Source organism: Siphateles boraxobius, unplaced genomic scaffold (assembly GCF_051911475.1).
Source record: "Siphateles boraxobius isolate OS27281-9 unplaced genomic scaffold, OSU_SipBor_1 76, whole genome shotgun sequence".
In the NCBI taxonomy this organism is placed as follows: domain Eukaryota; kingdom Metazoa; phylum Chordata; class Actinopteri; order Cypriniformes; family Leuciscidae; genus Siphateles; species Siphateles boraxobius.
The window spans coordinates 1,452,501-1,467,500 of record NW_027509204.1 but is presented as its reverse complement, the minus strand read 5'-3'; the positions used below and the strand labels follow the sequence as shown (position 1 = coordinate 1,467,500).

Sequence of the window (15,000 nt, the reverse complement as noted above, 5' to 3'; positions counted from 1 at the left end):
CCTGGTATTCCCAGGCGGTCTCCCATCCAAGTACTAACCAGGCCCGACCCTGCTTAGCTTCCGAGATCAGACGAGATCGGGCGTGACTTTTTTTTTTTTTTTTTTTTTTTATTATCAAAAAGTACAAAAATAATATTTACAATACAACAATTCCTCAAAATCAAACCTTCATACCTATAACATTTTCAATCAGGCATCAAACACATACGTCTTTAGAAACAAACTACAAGCCTTTCAAAAAAAAAAAAAAAAAAAAAAAACTAAAACAAAGTATAACATCAACATTTTACCCAACCCATCAAAATTCATATTAATCAAACTTCATACATAACCCTTTTCTCTCTTCTATACTAATCAGCTCATTCCCTTCCACAAACGCCATTTCAAATTCCTCTTTTGGTAAATATTTCCACATCAAATACACATTTTCCCTTAAAATTGATTTGAACATTGTCATTACATCCACTTTTTTCTTTTCATAATATGCCATATTCCTCCTCACCCATATCGCATATCTTGCATTACTTAATACTATGTTCCATAAATTCACCTTCCTATCCTTTTTATTCACATTTATCCCAAACAAGAACAACTTTCTCCATTCATCCCCTGTCTCATCTTTTCCCAATCCTTTTTTCACCAACGCTTTAATTTTTGTATGAAATGCTTCCAGTTCTTTACAGTCAAAAAAAATGTGCATCAATGTTTCTGGCTCTATCCCACATACATCACATTCTCTTTTTACATTTCTGTTCATTTGGTGAATCACCACCTTTGTATAGACTCTGTTATGTCTTAATTTAAAGTCCAGGTTTTCACAGTTCAGTCCATTATATTTCACATTTAAATTAGTCCAGATCACCTTTACATTCATTCCAGGGAATACCCTTGGCCACACTACCTCCGATGCAGGCGTCTTGATTTCCTTTTTCACCAACATCTTATAGACTGTTTTCACATTTAACTGACACAGAAACCTTTTTTCTTTTTTATCCATAACATACATTTCAGGGAACCCCCAATCTCCTACTTTCACAGTCTCTCTCTCAATCTTTTGCACCCACCTTTCCGGAATGCTTGTTTTAATGTTTTCACATTCACAGTCCACTTTAGATTTCTCAATTTCATCATCCCATCCCACCACACAATCATATACAGCCCTATTTGGCAAAAAACCTGTAACATACTCATATGCCATGTCTTTCACCTTTCTCACTCCCGCTCTCATAAACAATTTATTATACAGCGTTTTCCCTCCCCTCTTAATTTTTGTGTTCAGAAACAACGGCTGGTTAAGCACCTGATTTATGTTATCACATTCATAATCCACTTTATCCAAAAATTCAGCCCAGGCACTAAAAACCTCTTGATAAAACAATGGCATTTTTGCAGTCATAGGTTTTTTAAAGGCCATAAACAATCCTTCTTCACCACATCCTCCACCCTCATTTAAAAAACTCCTCATATACCCCTTCCACCCATACTCTACTTTGTCACACACATACTTTTTTATTGTTTTAACTCTTATTGCCTTCCTCTTTACCTCTAAGTCTACCATCCTCAGACCTCCCTCCTTATAATCAGCAATCAATGTTTTTGTTGATATCTTAATACCTTTACCTCCCCAGACAAAAGCAATCACAGCCTCCTTTATCTCATTCAAGACCCAGTCCGGCAAATCAATTGCTCCCATCACATAATTACACTTCGTAAATATTAATGAATTTGCCACAACCACTTTTCCTCTTAATCTCAGATCTCTTAACCTCCAAAAATTTAGCACTTGTTTAATTTTGTTTAAAACTCCTGTCCATGTAGCATCTCTAGCCTCTTTCGCATTCCCCCCTACACACACTCCTAAAATCTTTAAATAATCTTTTGTTATTTTAAAAGGAACATCTAACCCTTCTAAATCTACCCCTCCTCCTAAACTCATTATTTCTGACTTGTCAACATTTATCTTAGCACCTGAGGCTTTTCCATACATTTCCATCTGCATTTTTATTCTCCTCACACTCTCCATATCCCTGACTGTAAAGGTTGTATCATCCGCATACTGGTGAATTACACTTACTCCCCCGTATGGTATTTGAATACCTCTTATGCCTTTATCCCTTTTAATCAGAGAAGCCAGTGGCTCCGCTATTATTGAATATAACAAAGCTGATAATGGGCACCCTTGTCTAACTGACCTTTCTAAAGGAAAGGAATCAGTTAAAACCCCATTAATTTTAACACAGCTTCTAGCATTTTCATATATTAACTTTATCCACTTTCTTATTTTATCTCCGAAACCATATTTTGCCAATGTCTGTTCAATAAAACTATGCTCTACCCTATCAAATGCTTTGTTTAAATCCACTGATAAAACCAACCCCCCCTTCCCATCTTTCCCCATGCTATCTACTACATCTCTTATTGTACATATAGTATCCACAATATCTCTCCCCTTTATACTATATGCCTGACTTGGTGCCACAATACTCCCTACCACCTGCTTCATTCTATTCGCTATAACTTTTGTTAAAATTTTATAATCCGAATTCAATAAACTCAAAGGCCTATAATTTTCCAGCTTCATCGGGCTCCCTTTATTCTTATATAAGATTGTTATCATTCCTAAACACATAGATTTCGGCATTTCCGACCTCTCTTCCATATCTTTATACACCTTTAGCAGCAATGGTGCTAAGGTGTCTATAAAAGTTTTGTAAAACTCATGAGTTAAACCATCCGAACCCGGGCTTTTATTCTTTTTTGTCTGATTTATAGCACATTTTATTTCTTCAATCCCTATATCCCCCTCACACATACTCTTCTCATCTTCACCTAACTTCACATTCACAGCACTCAAAACTTCATCCACACACTCTTGCTTTACACCCTCTTTCTTAAATAATTCCCTATAAAAACCCTCCACTTCTTCTAATATCCCCACAAAATCATTAACTTTATCACCATTCTTATTTTCCAACTCTACTATCTGCTTTCTACTCTGCTTTTTATTTTCTAAATTGAGGAAGAATTTTGTACTCCTTTCTCCCTCCAAAGCATATTGAGCTCTACTCCTTATTATTACTCCTTTACTTTTCTCTTTCTCATACTCTTCTAATTCTGTTTTTAACTTCAAATAGCTTTCCTCACCATACCCTGGACTGTTTTCTATTTTTTCCGCTTCCAAATTTAATCTATTTTCTAATGCTTCTGCTTTACTTCTCCTCATAAAATTCCTTTGTTTTGAATACCTAATACTTCTTTTTTTTATTTTCTCTTTCATTCCCTCCCACCACTCACATACATTTTCCTCAAACAACGGGTTCTGCATCTCATAATTTATACATTTAAGAATATTTTCTTTATACGCTTCTTCCTTTAACAAATTAGCATTTAAACACCACACTCCACCTCCCTTCTCCTCCCCAATTACACCCACCTTAACTGTCATCACAGCATGATCACTTAAGCTAACAAACTTATACTTCACATTTTTAACATATTTTAACATTTCTCTTTTTGTCAAACACAAATCTATACGACTCTGTTTTAAGCTCCCCAGCACCATTTGTCTTCTCGAAAATTCTCTCCTATATGGATTATCTTCCCTCCACACATCCACTATATCCTCATTCCGCATCCACTCCATTAAAATTTTTCTTGACCCATCAGATTTAAAATTGGCAGTGCTACAAGCATCCAGCCTCGTGCACCACACATTGAAATCACCAACCACTATACACCTCCCTTTATATATTTTCTTCATTTCATTAAAGACTTCTTTTCTGTCCACCTCTATATTTGGTGCATACATGTTTATAATCCTAAACAGTTCATTGCAAAACAAAAACTCAAGTCCTAACAATCTCCCACTTCCATCCTTATATATCTGTTTCACATTTTGTACACTGTCTTTTTTTATCAGCATAGCCACTCCACAGGCTTTTATATTTCCATTACTCACATAAATTTCTCCCTCCCATCTCTTTTTTATATTATCCATTAAGTCCCCTGTCCAGTGTGTCTCTTGTAAGCATATCACATCTGCTTTTAATAGTCTCTTTACCTTCTCGAACTTGTTGAGGTCTCTTAACCCATTACAGTTCAGACACACTATGTGCATAATACCCCACATAGTAATAATCAAAAGTTTTAAAAGATTTATACCCATTCAAATTAAACCGTGCTCTTACTTTCTGCATCATGCGTTTCTGCTATTTTCTTCTTTCTTTTCTTTGTCATACTCTTCTCCTCACTCAGGTCCATATCCTCCTCCACGCTTGACACAGGATTCTCTGGCATTTCTTTCTCCTTTCTTCCCCCCTCGTTCTTCTTCACTCTTTTTTCCTCACAATGCTTTCCTCCTTGACTTTTGACATCGTCTCCTTCTTCACTACCACTTTCTTCCATCTTTCCTTCTCCATCTTCACACACCAGACCTCGAGGAACCATCTCTTTACTTATTGCGTCCCCTCTCTTCACTCCATCTCTCATCCTCCGTCCCGAGCGCCTCTCCTCTTGGCTGCTCCTACTCTCCATGTCCTCCGTTCTTTCCGCTCCCTCTTCCTCTGCCCCAGAGCTTTGACCGACGTCTCCTTCTGCGCTTCCATCCTCACCTCCTTCTCTTTCCTCCACCTCATACCGATCTGATATATTCTCCTCATTGCACTCCTCTTCCATCACTGTCGGCGTTTCACACATGCATCGTCCTGGCCGCAATCCACACTCGCCACAATTCTCTTCTTTGCACTCTCTTGCATAATGTCCTTGTGTGCCACATCTGAAACACCTAAAATTCGGGCAGTCTCTAACAACATGCCCCGGTTGTATGCAGAGACGGCAAACCTTCACTTGTCTATCATGTATAACTCTAAAATGTTCTGTGCCGCCAAGAGTCTCAAATTTTGTCGAATAAGGCAACGATTTGACTTCATTATTGAACTTCACTTTCAAAAACCTTGTCCCATCCGCAATGTCCGTTCCCGGCCACACTCTCCTCTTGATTTTAGATGCCGCTGTTACTCCCCATTCATTTAGCTTGTTCAGAATTTCTTCATCTAAAATGTACATGGGCAGTCCTAAAAAAGAAACAACCACCTCCATGCAATCCACCTCTTTTACCATCACCCGGCTGTTTCTGATCTTCAAGCCATCTAGAATTTTTTCCTTTGCCTTCGCATCCTCCATCGTCAACTCGTACTCCTTTGGAGTTTTATATCTGCATCCAATAACTCCTCCGCATTCTTCCTTCACTCTCTTCAAAAGTTCCATCATTGTGATTCTTTCTTCACCCTCTATCTCCACCAGCACCGTCAGCTCCTTGCCATAGTTGCGCTCTTCACTTCTCATGCTCCACATGCTTCGACCTCTTCCCGTCTCCTTTTGTCCATCCATTTCTCCTTTTCTGCTTCTGAAAGTATCTATCCCCAAACAGCAAAAGCTGTTTGAGGATTAAATTACTCCAAAATGCACGCTCTCCTTTCAAACACTTGGTCTTAATAGTTTGAAAAAAAAAGAAATCCTTCGTCCAACCCAAACAAACACACTCACTTCTCACTACTTCACTCGCAATACCACTTCCTGTCTCCACCAGAGGGCGTGACCAAGGTGGTATGGCCGTAAGCGAAAACTGCTGCCAAAATTGGGCTATTTAAAAGGTTAGACCATTAATGAAGAAAACTAAGAAGAACTTTTGAAAAAACTCAAACTCTTTCATGCTCTCTGAAGAATCTCAGAGACTTTTAAAGGCTTTCTGAAGAAGCTCAGTGAGTCTTTTTTTTAAACTAAGAAGAACTTTTGAAAAAACTCAAACTCTTTCATGCTCTCTGAAGAATCTCAGAGACTTTTAAAGGCTTTCTGAAGAAGCTCAGGGACTCTTTTTTTTTAAACTAAGAAGAACTTTTGAAAAAACTCAAACTCTTTCATGCTCTCTGAAGAATCTCAGAGACTTTTAAAGGCTTTCTGAAGAAGCTCAGTGAGTCTTTTTTTTAAACTAAGAAGAACTTTTGAAAAAACTCAAACTCTTTCATGCTCTCTGAAGAATCTCAGAGACTTTTAAAGGCTTTCTGAAGAAGCTCAGGGACTCTTTTTTTTTTTTAAATCAAAAAAGCTTACAGCACCTGGTATTCCCAGGCGGTCTCCCATCCAAGTACTAACCAGGCCCGACCCTGCTTAGCTTCCGAGATCAGACGAGATCGGGCATGACCAAGGTGGTATGGCCGTAAGCGAAAACTGCTGCCAAATTTGGGCAATTTAAAAGGTTAGACCATTAATGAAGAAAACTAAGAAGAACTTTTGAAAAAATTCAAACTCTTTCATGCTCTCTGAAGAATCTCAGAGACTTTTAAAGGCTTTCTGAAGAAGCTCAGTGAATATTTTTTTTAAACTAAGAAAAACTTTTGAAAAAACTCAAACTCTTTCATGCTCTCTGAAGAATCTCAGAGACTTTTAAAGGCTTTCTGAAGAAGCTCAGGGACTCTTTTTTTAAACTAAGAAGAACTTTTGAAAAAACTCAAACTCTTTCATGCTCTCTGAAGAATCTCAGAGACTTTTAAAGGCTTTCTGAAGAAGCTCAGTGAGTCTTTTTTTAAAGTAAGAAGAACTTTTGAAAAAACTCAAACTCTTTCATGCTCTCTGAAGAATCTCAGAGACTTTTAAAGGCTTTCTGAAGAAGCTCAGTGAGTCTTTTTTTTAAACTAAGAAGAACTTTTGAAAAAACTCAAACTCTTTCATGCTCTCTGAAGAATCTCAGAGACTTTTAAAGGCTTTCTGAAGAAGCTCAGGGACTCTTTTTTTGTTTAAATCAAAAAAGCTTACAGCACCTGGTATTCCCAGGCGGTCTCCCATCCAAGTACTAACCAGGCCCGACCCTGCTTAGCATCCGAGATCAGACGAGATCGGGCGTGACCAAGGTGGTATGGCCGTAAGCTAAAACTGCTGCCAAAATTGGGCTATTTAAAAGGTTAGACCATTAATGAAGAAAACTAAGAAGAACTTTTGAAAAAACTCAAACTCTTTCATGCTCTCTGAAGAATCTCAGAGACTTTTAAAGGCTTTCTGAAGAAGCTCAGTGAGTCTTTTTTTTAAACTAAGAAGAACTTTTGAAAAAACTCAAACTCTTTCATGCTCTCTGAAGAATCTCAGAGACTTTTAAAGGCTTTCTGAAGAAGCTCAGGGACTCTTTTTTTTAAACTAAGAAGAACTTTTGAAAAAACTCAAACTCTTTCATGCTCTCTGAAGAATCTCAGAGACTTTTAAAGGCTTTCTGAAGAAGCTCAGTGAGTCTTTTTTTTAAAGTAAGAAGAACTTTTGAAAAAACTCAAACTCTTTCATGCTCTCTGAAGAATCTCAGAGACTTTTAAAGGCTTTCTGAAGAAGCTCAGGGACTCTTTTTTTTTTTTTTTTTTTTTTTAAATCAAAAAAGCTTACAGCACCTGGTATTCCCAGGCGGTCTCCCATCCAAGACCTAACCAGGCCCGACCCTGCTTAGCTTCCGAGATCAGACGAGATCGGGCGTGACCAAGGTGGTATGGCCGTAAGGGAAAACTGCTGCCAAAATTGGGCAATTTAAAAGGTTAGACCATTAATGAAGAAAACTAAGAAGAACTTTTGAAAAAACTCAAACTCTTTCATGCTCTCTGAAGAATCTCAGAGACTTTTAAAGGCTTTCTGAAGAAGCTCAGTGAGTCATTTTTTTAAACTAAGAAGAACTTTTGAAAAAACTCAAACTCTTTCATGCTCTCTGAAGAATCTCAGAGACTTTTAAAGGCTTTCTGAAGAAGCTCAGGGACTCTTTTTCTTTTTTTTCTTTTTTTTTTTAAATCAAAAAAGCTTACAGCACCTGGTATTCCCAGGCGGTCTCCCATCCAAGTACTAACCAGGCCCGACACTGCTTAGCTTCCGAGATCAGACGAGATCGGGCGTGACTTTTTTTATTTATTTATTTTATTTTATTTTTTTTTATTAAAAGTTTATATCACAAAATACATAAAAGCAATTTTTTCCACATAAAAATTCCTCTTAAATAAATCATTTTTTGAAAAACATTCAAAAACATCTCCCACAGTACAGAAAATATTCATCTCAAACATCTTTAAACAAATACATTATTCCTTTCCTGGCAGTACCACATTAAACTCATTAAACACTGAGTAAATCTCAGGCGTACAAAACTTATAAAAATCATCCACTTTCTGTTCTTGTTTAAAATAACAGTACAAACATTCCATATATTTTTCCAATCGTCTTTTAAGCACCAACCATACATCCAATACTTTTTTTCCTGCTTTGCAACTACTCTCCTTTCCCATATTGCACCTTTCATCAGCATTACAAACAGATTGATCATCTTTTCATTTTTATTGTTTTTGTCACACCCTACCATTATAATCTTATCCTTTTCTGTATCTTCTTGCTCCCCTTCTAATTTTCCAATAATACTCTTACATTTTTCATTAAAAACTTTTAAATTTTACAGTATAAGAATAGATGTAAAAAACTTTCATATTCCTCACAGCATACTTTACATGTCGCACTTTGTTCAATCCCAATTTTTTTTAACTTTGTATCAGTAAATATCACTCTATGTCTAATAAAATACTCCAAATTTCCTAGTTTTATTTCAATAAACTTCCCTTTCATATTGTTCCAAATATTTTCTACTTTCAAACCTTCAAATGTCTTTTGCCAAAATTCATTTATAATTGGTTTCTTAAAAACAGCATCTCTAAAAAATCCATAAAACATTTTCACTGTGCATTCTTTAAAAAAACAAAGTTTCTCTCCCAGTATTACTTTTACATCCTTTTCATTATTCCCCTCTTCCATATTGTCAATTTTTGTTATCCATTGCTTAGGAATTGCATGTTTTATAATTTCATACTTGTTTTTTATTTCTTGTCTACTGATCTCCTCTTTTGCTTCCTCCATTACATCTACAATGTACTGTATCGGTAAAAAACCTTCTTTATATTCATATAAAACATCTCTCACTTTAACTATTCCAACTTCCAACCATTTTTTAAAATAAATTTCCTTCCCTTGGTTTAAAATGCCAGTGTTTAGGAATAAAGGCTGATTTAAAATTCTTTCTCTTCCATGTAAATTGTACCGTACATTTACAAAAAACTTTCCCCAAGCACTTAAAACCTCTCTATAAAACTTTGGCAAACCCACTGTCATCCACTCTTTTGTTCTCATCCATAAAATATTGTCCCCCAGATTAAAATTCCCACATTTGTTTAAAAAATACTCCATTGTTGTTTTCCATTCTACTTTATTACATTCATCCAGATACTTTTTAACCAATTTAACTCTTAGACTATTTTTCCTTTGCTCCACATCCATTAATCCCAAACCTCCTTTATCTACCACCCCTATTAAAGTATTATATGCGATTCTAGCTGGTTTGCCTTCCCATAAAAAATCTAAAAAACATCTTTTCAACCTTTTTTCCACCCACACTGGCATTGATGACACATATAAAAAATACCACAATTTCGATGACATTAAAACATTCAGGATTAAAACCTTCCCCTTTAAATTAAGTGTCCTCAGTTTCCAAAAGTTAGTTCTTCTTTCAATACCTCCCACTATTTCTTCCCACATGTTTTCTCTCACTTTGTCTTCGTCTTTCCCTATTAAAATCCCTAAAATCTTCATTTCTTTGACTTCCTTGAACTTAAAATTCTCTGTTAAGTTCACTGTCTCTCCAAATCTCATGTACAAAGTTTTTTCTTCATTCACTTTTCCTCCTGACCCCTTACAAAACCTCTGTACTATTTCCATTATTTTTGTAACACTTTCTTCTCCTCTAACAATAAATGTTGTGTCATCAGCATATTGAAATATTTTGTTATCCTCTATGAATTCTTCAACCTCTATTCCTTTAATCCTCTTTTCTTGTTTGATTGCTAGTCCTAGCGGTTCTGCCACCAACGAGTACAAAAGGGCTGATAAAGGACAACCTTGTCTTATTGAGCGCGTTATTCTAAAACATTCAGTTAAAAAACCATTACATTTTATTCTTGTCACCGCTCCCTTATATAAAATACGAACCCATTTAATAAAATTCTCCCCACCCAAAACTTTTTAAAACATCAAAAAGATACTTATGATCTACTCTGTCCAATGCTTTTTCGAAGTCTAAGCTAATTATGTAACCCTCTTTCTTTTTATCTCGCATGTACCTTATCGTGTCTTTTATACTCATTATCGTATCCGCAATGTCTTTTCCTTTCACTCCATATACCTGGTTTGTTGTGATTATCTTTGGCATTATCTCTTTCAATCTATTTGCTAAAATTTTTGCCAAAATCTTCAAGTCAGTATTAAGCATTGTGATAGGTCTATAGTTTTTTAGTTCTGTTTTTTCTCCCTTCCTCTTATATATAAGCTTCATCAATCCCATCCCCATTCTTAACATCATTCCACCTTTTTCAAAAATCTCTTCATAAACATCCATTAAAATATTTGTTAATATATCTTTAAAAGTTATATAAAACTCACTTCCTAAACCATCAATCCCTGGGCTTTTCCTTTTGTTCAGTTCATTTATAGCTCTTCCTATCTCTTCTTTACTTATGCTTCTATCACACTCTTCCTTCTCTTCTTCACCTACTTTTGTTTTTATTAATTCCATTAGTTCCATTTTTTCTTCCTCCTTTACATCTTCTGCACTAAAAAGCTTTTCAAAAAAATATTTTGTTTCATGTAAGATTTCCCCACTTGTTTCTGTTATTTCACCATTCCCCTTTTTTATTCCTTTTATCATTTCTGATCTTCCTTTTTTCCTTTCCAAATCAAAGAAAAACTTTGTACACTTTTCCCCTTCAACCAGATATTTTGCTTTACTCCTCAACATTGATCCTTTATATTTATTTTCTTCAATCTCTTTCAATTCTTCCTGTATTTCTTTAATTTTTTGTACATCTTGCACCTTCTTCATCAATTTGCTTCTCCAACCTTTCTCTTATCTTTTTTTCTTTATTCTTTTTACATTTATGCTTTAACGTACAATATTTTATAGTGAATTTTTTCGCTAAAAATTTTACATTCTCCCACCAAATTCTTTTGTCTTCTACATACATTGCATTTTCTTTTTCTTCTTCAATCATCTCTTTTATTGCTAAAACATAATGTTCATCTTTTAAAATGTCTGTATTTAAAACCCATACACCCGGCCCTCTTTTTCCTGTATCCCAATCCAACTGTACAAAAAAAGCCTTGTGGTCACTCAAACTTGATTCTTCATACCTTAACTTATCTATAAAACCTTCTATATTCCTTGTACATAAAACCATATCTATCCTTGTTTGACACAAAAAATTCCCTACAATTTGTCTTCTAGAAAATTCCCTTTTCTTTTCATGTCTTTCCCTCCACACATCAATCATTTTGTTCTCCTCCATTAATGACTTTAACTCTTTCCTTCCCGTGTCCCTTTTAAAAACCATACCATCTGCCATATCTTTTTTGCTAAAAACAGTGTTAAAATCCCCCATCATAATTATATCTTTATAATTCCTTAAAACACTCTTGACAATGTTAAAATATTCTCTTTTTTCCTTTTCTTCATTTGGTGCATGTATATTAACCAATAAAATTCCCTTCTCTTCATAAGTAATTTCCACTACCATACATTTTCCCACTTTGTCTTTATATATTTCTTTACCATTTATTCCACTATTTTCTCTTATTAGAATTGCCACCCCTCGGCCATATCTTGCATCTCCATTATTATACCAAAATTCTCCTTTCCAATTGTTTCTCATTTCATTTATACACCCCTCTCTCCAGTTTGTTTCCTGTAGCAAAATTATATCCTCTTGTTTACACATTTCTTTTACTTTATCAAATTTGTTGATATTTAAAAGACCTCTCGCATTAAAAGTCACAATCCTCAGAACCATGAAGCAAAGAAAAACATACATGTAGCTGTTCATTTATCATTTTATCTCCCCAAAGTCCTTTAGCAATTCATACCTATTCACATTTCTCAATGTGTCCTCATTAACAATTTTTTTCCTTGCAGCCCCCAAATATGGTTTTACCTTAATTGATCTCCTTCTTTTCATTTGCATCTCTGTTTGGTCCTCTTTTTCCTCTTCTCTGTCATTCTCAGAAGTTGTTTGATCATTTACAATTTTTGACTGTTCCCTTCTATCCATAGAAATTCCACAAACTCCAGGCATGTCTATTTGCATTTCTACTTGATCCTGTTGTTGGTCTTGTTCTTCTTGTGAGTTCCATTCTTCTCTGGGTTCTCCTTCGTCCTTTTCTGCTGTTTCAGCTTGTGTCATCGTTGTGGCTTCCTCCTGTTCCTTTTCGTTGTCTCCCTCATGCACCTGCTTACTCCTTCTTCTTCCTCGTCCTCCTTGTTTCTCATCCCACATTCACATTTGTTGAGCACTTCCTTGCAATCCAGGCACTTCACTGCTTTGCAGTCCCTCGCAAAATGCCCCATCTCACAGCACTTGTAACACTTGTAGTCCGGACAGTCCTTCACAATGTGGTCCGGGCTCATGCACAGCCAGCAGGTCCTCACCTGATGACTATGCATCACCCGAAAGTATTGCGGTCCTTCTTCCGTCTCAAGCTTAGTGCTATACGGGAGTGAGATCACTTCTCTGGGGAACCTGGTTTTTACAAACCTCGTTCCATCCTCGATACTTGTGCCCGGATAGACTAGCCTTCTCATCTTAGAGACGGGGAAAACCCCCCATCCCTCCAGCTTTTTAAAAATGTCCTCATCGTCCATATAAGCAGGCAAGTGCATAAATGAAACCACATAGTCTCTATTTTGCAGTTTTTGTACCTCACATTTTTTCCCTTTGATGATTAGTCCATCCATCAGCTCTTCCGTGTCTTCTTCTTTCTCCAACGTCACCTCGTAGTTATTCATTTGTTTAGGTCGAACCGCCAAGATTTTCCCATCTCCTATTTTCTCTGTCACTGCTTTAATAATATCCTCCGCCCTTGCACCTCTCACATCCATTAAACCACTGTAACTGTTGCTTCTTTTGCATAAACTCTTTTCATGTTTTCTTTCCTTGCTTCTTTATCCTTTCCATGTCCATCTCGTCGTCTTTGTTCCAGTCCAGTTTCATTACCAGTTGATGTTCCTCCTGCCATTACTGTGGTCGATGCCGTTGATCCATCCATTTTAAACAAAAACACGCTTAAACACCCCCCAAACAGCAAAAGCTGCTGGGAGGAAAACTCAAACAAAATAAAAAAATAAAAATAAATATATATATATATATAAGGAAAAAGCGAACAAAATAAAAAAACGAAAAAATGGTGAGCCTGTCTCACCTACTGCAAACTTCAAACTGCCAAATCACTTCCTGGACTGTACCACTATCACAGATCGGGCGTGACCAAGGTGGTATGGCCGTAAGCGAAAACTGCTGCCAAAATTGGGCAATTTAAAAGGTTAGACCATTAATGAAGAAAACTAAGAAGAACTTTTGAAAAAACTCAAACTCTTTCATGCTCTCTGAAGAATCTCAGAGACTTTTAAAGGCTTTCTGAAGAAGCTCAGTGAGTCTTTTTTTTAAACTAAGAAGAACTTTTGAAAAAACTCAAACTCTTTCATGCTCTCTGAAGAATCTCAGAGACTTTTAAAGGCTTTCTGAAGAAGCTCAGGGACCCTTTTTTTTAAACTAAGAAGAACTTTTGAAAAAACTCAAACTCTTTCATGCTCTCTGAAGAATCTCAGAGACTTTTAAAGGCTTTCTGAAGAAGCTCAGTGAGTCTTTTTTTTTAAAGTAAGAAGAACTTTTGAAAAAACTCAAACTCTTTCATGCTCTCTGAAGAATCTCAGAGACTTTTAAAGGCTTTCTGATGAAGCTCAGGGACTCTTTATTTATTTTATTTTTTTTTTAAATCAAAAAAGCTTACAGCACCTGGTATTCCCAGGCGGTCTCCCATCCAAGTACTAACCAGGCCCGACCCTGCTTAGCTTCCGAGATCAGACGAGATCGGGCATGACCAAGGTGGTATGGCCGTAAGCGAAAACTGCTGCCAAAATTGGGCAATTTAAAAGGTTAGACCATTAATGAAGAAAACTAAGAAGAACTTTTGAAAAAACTCAAACTCTTTCATGCTCTCTGAAGAATCTCAGAGACTTTTAAAGGCTTTCTGAAGAAGCTCAGTGAGTCTTTTTTTTAAAGTAAGAAGAACTTTTGAAAAAACTCAAACTCTTTCATGCTCTCTGAAGAATCTCAGAGACTTTTAAAGGCTTTCTGAAGAAGCTCAGGGACTCTTTTTTTTAAACTAAGAAGAACTTTTGAAAAAACTCAAACTCTTTCATGCTCTCTGAAGAATCTCAGAGACTTTTAAAGGCTTTCTGAAGAAGCTCAGTGAGTCTTTTTTTTAAACTAAGAAGAACTTTTGAAAAAACTCAAACTCTTTCATGCTCTCTGAAGAATCTCAGAGACTTTTAAAGGCTTTCTGAAGAAGCTCAGGGACTCTTTTTTTTTTCTTTTTTTTTTTTAAATCAAAGAAGCTTACAGCACCTGGTATTCCCAGGCGGTCTCCCATCCAAGTACTAACCAGGCCCGACCCTGCTTAGCTTCCGAGATCAGACGAGATCGGGCATGACCAAGGTGGTATGGCCGTAAGCGAAAACTGCTGCCAAAATTGGGCAATTTAAAAGGTTAGACCATTAATGAAGAAAACTAAGAAGAACTTTTGAAAAAACTCAAACTCTTTCATGCTCTCTGAAGAATCTCAGAGACTTTTAAAGGCTTTCTGAAGAAGCTCAGTGAGTCTTTTTTTTAAACTAAGAAGAACTTTTGAAAAAACTCAAACTCTTTCATGCTCTCTGAAGAATCTCAGAGACTTTTAAAGGCTTTCTGAAGAAGCTCAGGGACTCTTTATTTTTTTATTTTTTTTTTAAATCAAAAAAGCTTACAGCACCTGGTATTCCCAGGCGGTCTCCCATCCAAGCACTAACCAGGCCCGACCCTGCTTAGCTTCCGAGATCAGACGAGATCGGGCGTG

At 36.3% G+C, this 15,000-nt stretch overlaps 6 non-coding genes across 6 annotated transcripts in view; all 6 read right to left on the bottom strand.

The window, feature by feature from the left end:
* Window positions 1-6,101: 6,101 nt before the first annotated feature.
* Window positions 6,102-6,220, bottom strand: LOC143725242 (5S ribosomal RNA). The gene has a single exon (XR_013198019.1). It is a non-coding gene; the product is annotated as a 5S ribosomal RNA (ribosomal RNA).
* Window positions 6,221-6,803: 583 nt separating this feature from the next.
* LOC143725367 (5S ribosomal RNA) lies at window positions 6,804-6,922 on the bottom strand. The gene has a single exon (XR_013198142.1). It is a non-coding gene; the product is annotated as a 5S ribosomal RNA (ribosomal RNA).
* Window positions 6,923-7,415: 493 nt separating this feature from the next.
* Window positions 7,416-7,534, bottom strand: LOC143724974 (5S ribosomal RNA). The gene has a single exon (XR_013197761.1). It is a non-coding gene; the product is annotated as a 5S ribosomal RNA (ribosomal RNA).
* Window positions 7,535-13,889: 6,355 nt separating this feature from the next.
* Window positions 13,890-14,008, bottom strand: LOC143725241 (5S ribosomal RNA). The gene has a single exon (XR_013198018.1). It is a non-coding gene; the product is annotated as a 5S ribosomal RNA (ribosomal RNA).
* Window positions 14,009-14,501: 493 nt separating this feature from the next.
* On the bottom strand, window positions 14,502-14,620 carry LOC143725240 (5S ribosomal RNA). Its single transcript, XR_013198017.1, has one exon. It is a non-coding gene; the product is annotated as a 5S ribosomal RNA (ribosomal RNA).
* Window positions 14,621-14,904: 284 nt separating this feature from the next.
* LOC143725433 (5S ribosomal RNA) overlaps window positions 14,905-15,000 on the bottom strand; it is a 119-nt gene continuing 23 nt past the window's right edge. Inside the window, exon 1 of the ribosomal RNA XR_013198204.1 lies at window positions 14,905-15,000. This exon is cut by the window's right edge and continues 23 nt beyond it. This is a non-coding gene — a ribosomal RNA (5S ribosomal RNA).